Source organism: Apium graveolens, chromosome 2 (genome assembly GCF_009905375.1).
Source record: "Apium graveolens cultivar Ventura chromosome 2, ASM990537v1, whole genome shotgun sequence".
NCBI classification, from domain to species: domain Eukaryota; kingdom Viridiplantae; phylum Streptophyta; class Magnoliopsida; order Apiales; family Apiaceae; genus Apium; species Apium graveolens.
Genome location: NC_133648.1, coordinates 46,050,432 through 46,058,751, shown reverse-complemented (window position 1 = coordinate 46,058,751; position 8,320 = coordinate 46,050,432). Strand labels below are relative to the sequence as shown.

Here is an 8,320-nt window from a genome sequence, read left to right as displayed (position 1 = left end):
TGAAAAATTAGGGTTAATCTTACCCAATTTATGCTCGACCTCCAAGCTTTAATCTCACATCTTTAACCTTTAAACTCAGACTTGACCTTACCCAATTCAAACTCTGTCCAAAAGAGAGAGGTGAGAGAGCATAGAGAGCGAGCACAGAGAGCACACAAAGCACATAAAAATAGTCGGGAGAGATGACTGAGAGCCAGAGGTGATATTTAGGGTTCTTCATAGAGGGGTGAGTTTCAGTGAGTGAGAAAGAGAAACGAGAGGAAGGTGAAATGAGAGCTGATTGAGGGATAAAATGGGAGATGAGAGAGTGATGAACTGAGAGATGAGAGACTGATGAAATGATGAATACGTTTTTTGTTTTTGTTTGTTTTTGTTTTCAGTTTTTGATTTTAATTTTTATTTTTTTTAATAAAAAAAAGGGGGAAGATGTGGGTGAAAAAAGGGGGAAAATTTTACTAAGTCAAAAAACAAGGGGGAAACACTTGGAGGGAATGAATAATTTGGTTAAGGGGGGAACGGGGAAGGTGCGTTGATTAATTTTTTTAAAATAGACATATAACATCGGTTGGGCTAAAAAACTGATGTTTATAACAACAAAAGACATTGGTTGCCAAAAACCGATGTAGAAAACACCTTTTACATCGGTCAAAAAAGCAACTGATGTCTAAGAGGTGATGTCTATTCTACTTTTTCTAGTAGTGCATATAATATACAACCCTCTTTACTCTCTTAGTTATAATTGTTAGTTTAATTCTTAGTTATAAACAACCCCAATTTATTATTAGTCTTAGCATTGAGCGATAACCATACATTGTTGTATAGGTACATAAATTGAACTTAACCTAAACCAGTCTCTGTGGGAATGAATCTGATTTATATCTTATACTACTTGCAAACGTGTATACTTGCGTGAATTTTAGTGCGTGTTTTTGCCCTAACAAGTTTTTGGCGCCGCTGCCGGGGACTCTTTTACTTTCACGGTTTACTTGTTGTGCTTCAGGTACTCATTACAATGGGAGATCCAGCAGCATGAACGAAAGCTGATGGATTTTTCTCAACCCAAGATCAATGACATTCAATCTAGCATTGTCAGGCCAGCTATCGCAGCTAAAACTTTTGAGATCAAGCCTGGCATAATTCAATGGGTGCAGAATTTAATCCAGTTTGGGGGTTCTTCAATGGAAGATCCCAATATGCACATTAGAGATTTCATTGAGATCTGCGACACCTTCAAGTTCAACGGTATTTCTGAAGATGTTGTGAAGCTAAGACTATTCCCATTCTCTCTGAGGGACAAAGCTAAGAGCTGGTTACACTCTCTACCAGCTGGTTCGATTACTACTTGGGAATATCTTGCTCAAAGGTTTCTCACAAAATTCTTCCATATGGCAAAGACAGCTGCAATCAGGAATGCTCTTACTCAATTTGCGCAGCAATCAGGAGAATCTTTATACAAAGCTTGAGAGCGCTACAAGGAGATGCTTATAAAGTTTCCTCATCATGGAATGCCTGACTGGATGATCATCAATTGTTTTTATAATGGTTTGGGAGCACAGTCCAGACCCATGCTCGATGCAGCATCAGGTGGAGCCTTATGGGCTAAAAGCTATGATGAAACTTATGATCTAATTGAACTGATGGCTGCTAATGAATATCAGTATCCAATCCAGAGATTGCCAAAGGGCAAGGTAGCAGGAGTTCTTGAAGTGGATACAGTTACGACTATCACTGCTCACCTAAAGGCGTTGTCTATGAAGATCGATTCTCTGGCTAACAATGGTATTAATCAGATAACCAGAGTTTGTGAGCTGTGTACAGGTTCGCATGCAATGGAGCAATGTGATATATCTAGTGAATTAGCTCAGTTTGTGAGCAACTTTCAGAGATCGCAACAACCAGTTCCAGACACTTATCATCTGAACAACTGGAATTATCCTAACTTCAGCTGGAGTAACAAGCAGAATACGGTACAACAGCCTTATCAGCAGTTTGGATCCGATCAATTCAACCCTCCTGGTTTTCAGCAACAATTTGCACCAAGAAAACAACTCTAACTTAATAACAAACTCATGATGCAGGTCATTCGAATGAAAAATCTGAATTGGAGGAGTTGAGGCTTATGTGCAAAAACCAGGCTCTTATATGCCAAAGCCATGCTGTTTCTATCAAGACTCTAGAGGACCAAATAGGGCAAATTGCTAACGCCTTATTGAATCGACCACCAGGAAGGCTTCCTAGTGATACAGAAGCCAATCCATGAAAAAGGGAAGTTGAAGAACAGGTGAATTCCATCACCTCGAGGTCTAGAAAGGTCGCAAGCCCCAAAATTCAGCAAGACGAAGAGCCTGAAAAATCTCAAGTTTCAAAAAATGAAGTTACGGCTGAAGAAGAAGTGCTGAAGGATGCCGAGGTGGAACCAAGGAAGAAAACTGTGGAACACACTCCTCCTGAGGGTAATACAGGGGAGAAACAGGTCTATCCTCCATCTTCTTTTCCTAAAAGGCTGCAAAAGCAGAAGTTGGATAAGCAATTTACTAAGTTTCTGGAGGTCTTCAAGAAACTTCATATCAATATACCTTTTACTGAAGCTCTTGAACAGATGCCTAGCTATGCGAGGTTTATGAAAGGTATTTTCTCTCGGAAAGTAAAGCTCGATGACTTAGAGACCGTTACTCTTACGGAGGAATACAGTGATGTGCTGCAACAGAAGTTGCCTCCGAAGCTTAAAGATCCTGGAAGCTTCACTATTTCTTGCACCATCGGAAACTTGTCTTTCGACAAGTGCTTATGTGACTTGGGAGCTAGCATCAATCTGATGCCCTTATCTATCTTCAAGAAGCTTGGTCTGCCTGATCCGAAACCAACATACATGTCATTGCAACTAGCTGATCATTTCATCGCTTATCCACGAGGTATAGTGGAGGATGTCTTGGTCAAGGTGGATAAACTCATCTTCCCTGCTGACTTTGTAATTCTTGACTTTGAGGAGGATAAGAAGATTCCCATTATCTTTGGGAGACCATTCTTAGCTACAGGCCGAACTATGATCGATGTACAAAAAGGAGAGCTTACGATGAAGGTTCATGATCAAAAAGTCACTTTTAATGTGTTCAAGGCAATAAAGTTACCCACAGCTAAAGAGGAGTGCTTTAAAGTATAGTGGGTAGACTCTGTCGTGAATTCGAAACTTGAGCAATTGCCAAAGTCAGAGACCTTAGAGAGATCCTTAATGGGGAAATCAATTATTGATGACAACGAAGGAGCAGAGCAACTGCAGTATTTGAATGCACCTCCGTGGAAGAGGAAGTTAGATATGCCATTTGATTCTCTTGGGTTAACAGAGCTGAAAATTTCTCAGGAGCATCTCGAGCCGTCTATTGAAGATGTTTCCACACTTGAGCTTCACCCACTACCAGATCACTTGAGTTATGCATTCTTAGGTGCACCACATGATAAGGGCTTGGGATATATTTTTGATGATGTAGAGGATAGCCGAACGAATCCTCCAGTGCCTACAGAGTGTTCTTCTCACGTGCAGCAGGTAGTTGATAGGACTGGTGTTGGTGATGAGCAGTACAGACGAGTGACTAGGCGTATGGAGGCCATGCACGACATTCACCGTCGTTTTGCTGCAGATTTAACGCAGGCTTTGGGCACTATTTTCTGAGCCACTGGTGTCGAGGTTGATTGGCCACCTGATCCTCCACCCGAAGAAGGATCTTTCCGACGACTAGGTATGCCTGAAATCCTTATTATTGCCTTCAATGAGGACATTGAAAATTTTAAGTTTGGGGGTGATAATGTAAGGATTAGTTTGTGTGTGTCCATATAGTTCATATAGATTCATGTTGCATATAGTTGTATTTCATTCGTAGTGTTGCATGATTGTTCATATAGGACATATTTGTTTGTTTTTTATGTGATTTCATATAGTTGCATTTGCATGCATATTTAGCATGATCCCTTAAGATGAACTATGCTATTTTATAAGTTGATGTTGATTTGAGTGTTGTGATGACGAATAGAGGGATGTTTAAGTCTTAATGAATTAATTTGTTGTTGAGATTTAATCACTTGGTTATATTTAGAATTTGTGATATTCTCGTAATGACGTAAAAACACTGATTTTTTTATCTGGAGAAAAGCTTGGATTTCATTGCTAGTTGTTGTAAGGCTAGGCGTCAATTGGCTAGTAGCCGACTCATAATTTTATGAGTATTCTAGGGTTGAATGAGATGGAGCGAAACACACTCATTCAGAAATTATTAAAAAAAAGAGAAAGAAAAAAGAGAAAGAAAAAAGAAAAGGAAAGAAAAAAAGCCTCACCACGCCCTGGCCTAGCCATAGTAGCACCTCGTGCTGGACGTCCTCCTGGAAGACGATAACCCAGCCCATGCTCCTTAGGCTCACCACCGGTCCACTCCTGCATCCCATTCAGAGTGCCAGAATCTATCGGAGCTGCTGGCAACTGCAACTGCTCATGAGCCGGCCAGTTCACTCCTACTGCTCGGCATAGCTTCGTAACCGTGGATGCATAAGGGATGTTCATATGCTTTGCTCCCCTCAAAAACTTCAGAATTCCTTGGTAGATAAACTCACCAAGGTCCACATAGTATTCCTCATTCAGAATTCCCCACAACAACTGTGCTCTCTCAACTGTGACCTCGTGTGCATGTGAAGAAGGCAAAATATTAGCACATATAAATGCATTCAATGCACGGGCATACCTGTTCATGGCGATCGTCGGAAAGTGACGATACTCATTATTGGCTGGACTGCGGTTCCAAACTGTGCCCGGTCGACAGAGAGTCGCACAAATCAAATCCAAGTTAAAATCCTCAGCAGTCTTTTCATTCCAGTTCTCCTCCTCGGGCTTCCTCTCTCGCTGTCCAATCACACGGCGAATCGCCGCAGGATGATAATCAACCGTCAGCCCACGGACTACAGAAAACCCATTCTTTTCAGCCTTCGCGTTCGCGTAGAACTCGCGAACAACGCTCATCGGTACTGCTTCGGGTGACTCACAAAAAGCTATCCACCCCTTCTCTGCAATCATGGGCAACAACTCACCATCCCTCCCTGATGGTAAAAACCCCCTCTCCTTCAGACTCGGCTTCCCCAACAGCCTAGTGTACTCCTCCTCCGCAGCTCTGTCAGTTAACCGAGGCCTTGCAGCAGTACCCCTTGATGAATCAGCAGTAGGAACTGTGCTGCTGCTGTCAATAGTGCGTGCTCGCTTGGGTGCCATTGATTTGTGAATAAAAGTGTGTAAGAACTGATTTTTGATGTTTATAAGAGGGTTTAAGTGTAGGAAGTTTGTGGGAGATATGTAGGATAGGTGTATGTATATATAGGGTGTGGAGTAGGTTAAATTAGATTAGGAGTGGGGTTGAGGGATAAAATCATGGGGTAATGGAAAAAGAATTCGTGGGTTTATGGGCTGTGATGGGTTTTTGTGTTTTTTTGTTTTTTTTTTCTTCTGAACTGTAAAAAATTTTCTGGAACTCGACCCCTGCGCGGCCGCTCAGCATTTCTGCGCGGGCGCGCAGCAAGCTGCGTGGCCGCTCAGCATAGCTGCGCGGGCGCGCAGAGGGTCTCTGGAATTTTTTTTTTAGCCCCTCTTTTCTGATTTTTTTTTGTGTTTTTGGATAGGTTATTAACTTCTAAGGGTTCCTGTAACAACAATTCATGGGTTGCCTCCCACGCAGCGCTTCTTTTTCGTCATTAGCTTGACGTTCCGTACCTTTCTCAAGTAGTCAACAAAATGGCACTAACCACCTCTCGGTTTGCCATGTCCCCATAGTAGTGCTTCAACCGATGACCGTTAACCTTGAATGCTTGGTCCGAATCATTCTCAAAAATTTCCACCGCTCCATGTGGAAACACAGTTTTGACAATAAAAGGTCCAGACCACCTTGATTTCAACTTCCCAGGAAAAAGTCGGAGCCGAGAGTTGAATAACAGAACTTGTTGCCCTGACACAAATAACTTAGGATGTAGCTTCCTATCGTGCCACCTCTTCACCTTTTCCTTATACAATTTGTTATTCTCGTACGCTTGAAGTCGAAATTCATCAAGTTTATTAAGCTGAAGCATTCTTTTCTTACCAGCTGCATCTAAATCCAGGTTCAATTTCTTCAATGCCCAGTAGGCCTTATGCTCAACCTCCGCCGGTAGATGACATCCCTTACCGTACACCAACTGAAACGGTGACATCCCAAGTGGAGTTTTGTATGCTGTTCTGTAAGCCCAAACAGCTTCATCGAGCTTTAAAGACCAATCCTTCCTTGACGGACAAACAACCTTCTCTAGAATGCACTTTATCTCTCTGTTAGACACTTCCGCTTGACCATTTGTTTGCGGATGATAGGCAGTAGCTACTCGATGATTCACATTATAACGCTGCATCATAGAAGTGAACTTACGGTTGCAAAAATGCGATCCTTCATCACTTATGATTACCCGAGGCGTTCCAAACCTTGTGAAAATTTGCTTATGAAGAAAATTTAGCACTGCCTTTGCATCATTTGTCGGTAAAGCTTTAACTTCGACCTATTTTGAGACATAATCGACTGCCAGCAAGATGTACAGATTATTGCAAGACGAGATAAAAGGCCCCATGAAATCGATTCCCCACACATCAAAGACCTCGACTTCAAGCATCACATTTAATGGCATCTCATCCTTCATTGACAAATTTCCCACTCTTTGGCAACGATCACACCTTAAAACAAACTGATGAGCATCCTTGAACAAAGTAGGCCAGAAAAAACCTGCTTGCAGAATACGAGCTGCCGTCTTCTCACCTCCATAGTGTCCACCATAAACCGTGGAATGGCAGTCTCGTAATATCCCTTCCGTCTCACAGAACGGGATACATCTCCTGATGATCTGATCAGCTCCCTGTCTAAAAAAATATGGTTCATCCCACATATACCACTTCACCTCATGCAGAAACTTCTTCTTTTGAGCGGATGTCAAATTAAGCGGCATTATATTGCTGACAAGATAGTTTACAATATCTGCAAACCATGGTTCTTCCTCCTGAATTGCAAACAACTGCTCATCCGGAAAAGATTCATTGATTAACGTCCTATCTTGTGAAGTAGAATCGGGATTCTCCAACCTAGAGAGATGGTCAGCTACTTGATTCTCAGTACCTTTTCTATCTTTGATCTCTAACTCAAATTCCTGAAGTAAAAGCACCCAACGAATGAGTCTCGGCTTCGAATCCTTCTTAGAAACCAGATAGCGAATAGCTGTATGATCAGTGAATACTGTTACTTTCGTACCAAACAGATAAGATCGAAATTTCTCAAAGCCAAAGACTATAGCCAAAAGCTCCTTCTCAGTAGTGGTGTAGTTCAATTGGGCCCTATTTAAAGTCTTACTCGCATAGTAGACCACATGGAAGAGATTTTTCTTGTGCTGTCCCAAAACTGCACCTACCGCGTAATCACTCGCATCACACATCATCTCAAACGGTTCTGTCCAATCTGGTGCTGTAATAACTGGTGCAGTGATCAAACTCTTCTTGAGAGTCTCGAATGCTGCCAAACATTCATCATCAAATTTGAAAGGCACATCTTTCTTAAGTAAATTGCACAACGGCTTAGATATCTTTGAAAAGTCCTTGATGAATCGCCGATAAAAACCCGCATGACCGAGAAAACTACGGATTCCTTTCACCGAATTAGGTGGGGGAAGATTTTCAATGACTCCCACCTTGGCCTTGTCCACCTCCAGACCTTTGCTAGAGACCTTATGCCCAAGGATAATGCCTTCACGCACCATAAAATGACATTTCTCCCAATTAAGCACCAAATTAGTTTCCACGCATCTTTTGAGTACGGCGCGCAGATTGTTCAAACATTCATCATATGAGTGTCCAAAGACGGAGAAGTCATCCATGAACAATTCGACGTTATTTCCAATCATGTCAGAGAATATAGCCATCATACATCTCTGAAAGGTGGCCGGGGCGCCACATAACCCAAATGAAACTCTACGAAAAGTAAATGTGCCAAATGGACAAGTGAAGGTAGTCTTTTCCTGATCCTCTGGTGCAATACAAATCTGATTATACCCGGAATAACCATCCAGAAGACAAAAATACTCATGTCCCGCCAATCTGTCAAGCATTTGATCAATGAATGGGAGAGGGAAGTGATCCTTCCTTGTGGCTTTGTTCAATTTTCTATAATCCATGCATACTCTCCATCCTGTAACTGTTCGAGTAGGGATGAGCTCATTCTTTTCATTTGCGACCACAGTGATACCTCCTTTCTTAGGTACACATTGCACGGGGCTCACCCACGAG

The 8,320-nt window shown here is 42.0% G+C and overlaps 1 non-coding gene across 1 annotated transcript; it reads right to left on the bottom strand.

Annotated features, from left to right (window-relative positions):
• Positions 1-1,400: 1,400 nt before the first annotated feature.
• On the bottom strand, positions 1,401-1,507 carry LOC141709240 (small nucleolar RNA R71). Its single transcript, XR_012569828.1, has one exon. It is a non-coding gene; the product is annotated as a small nucleolar RNA R71 (small nucleolar RNA).
• Positions 1,508-8,320: the final 6,813 nt, after the last annotated feature.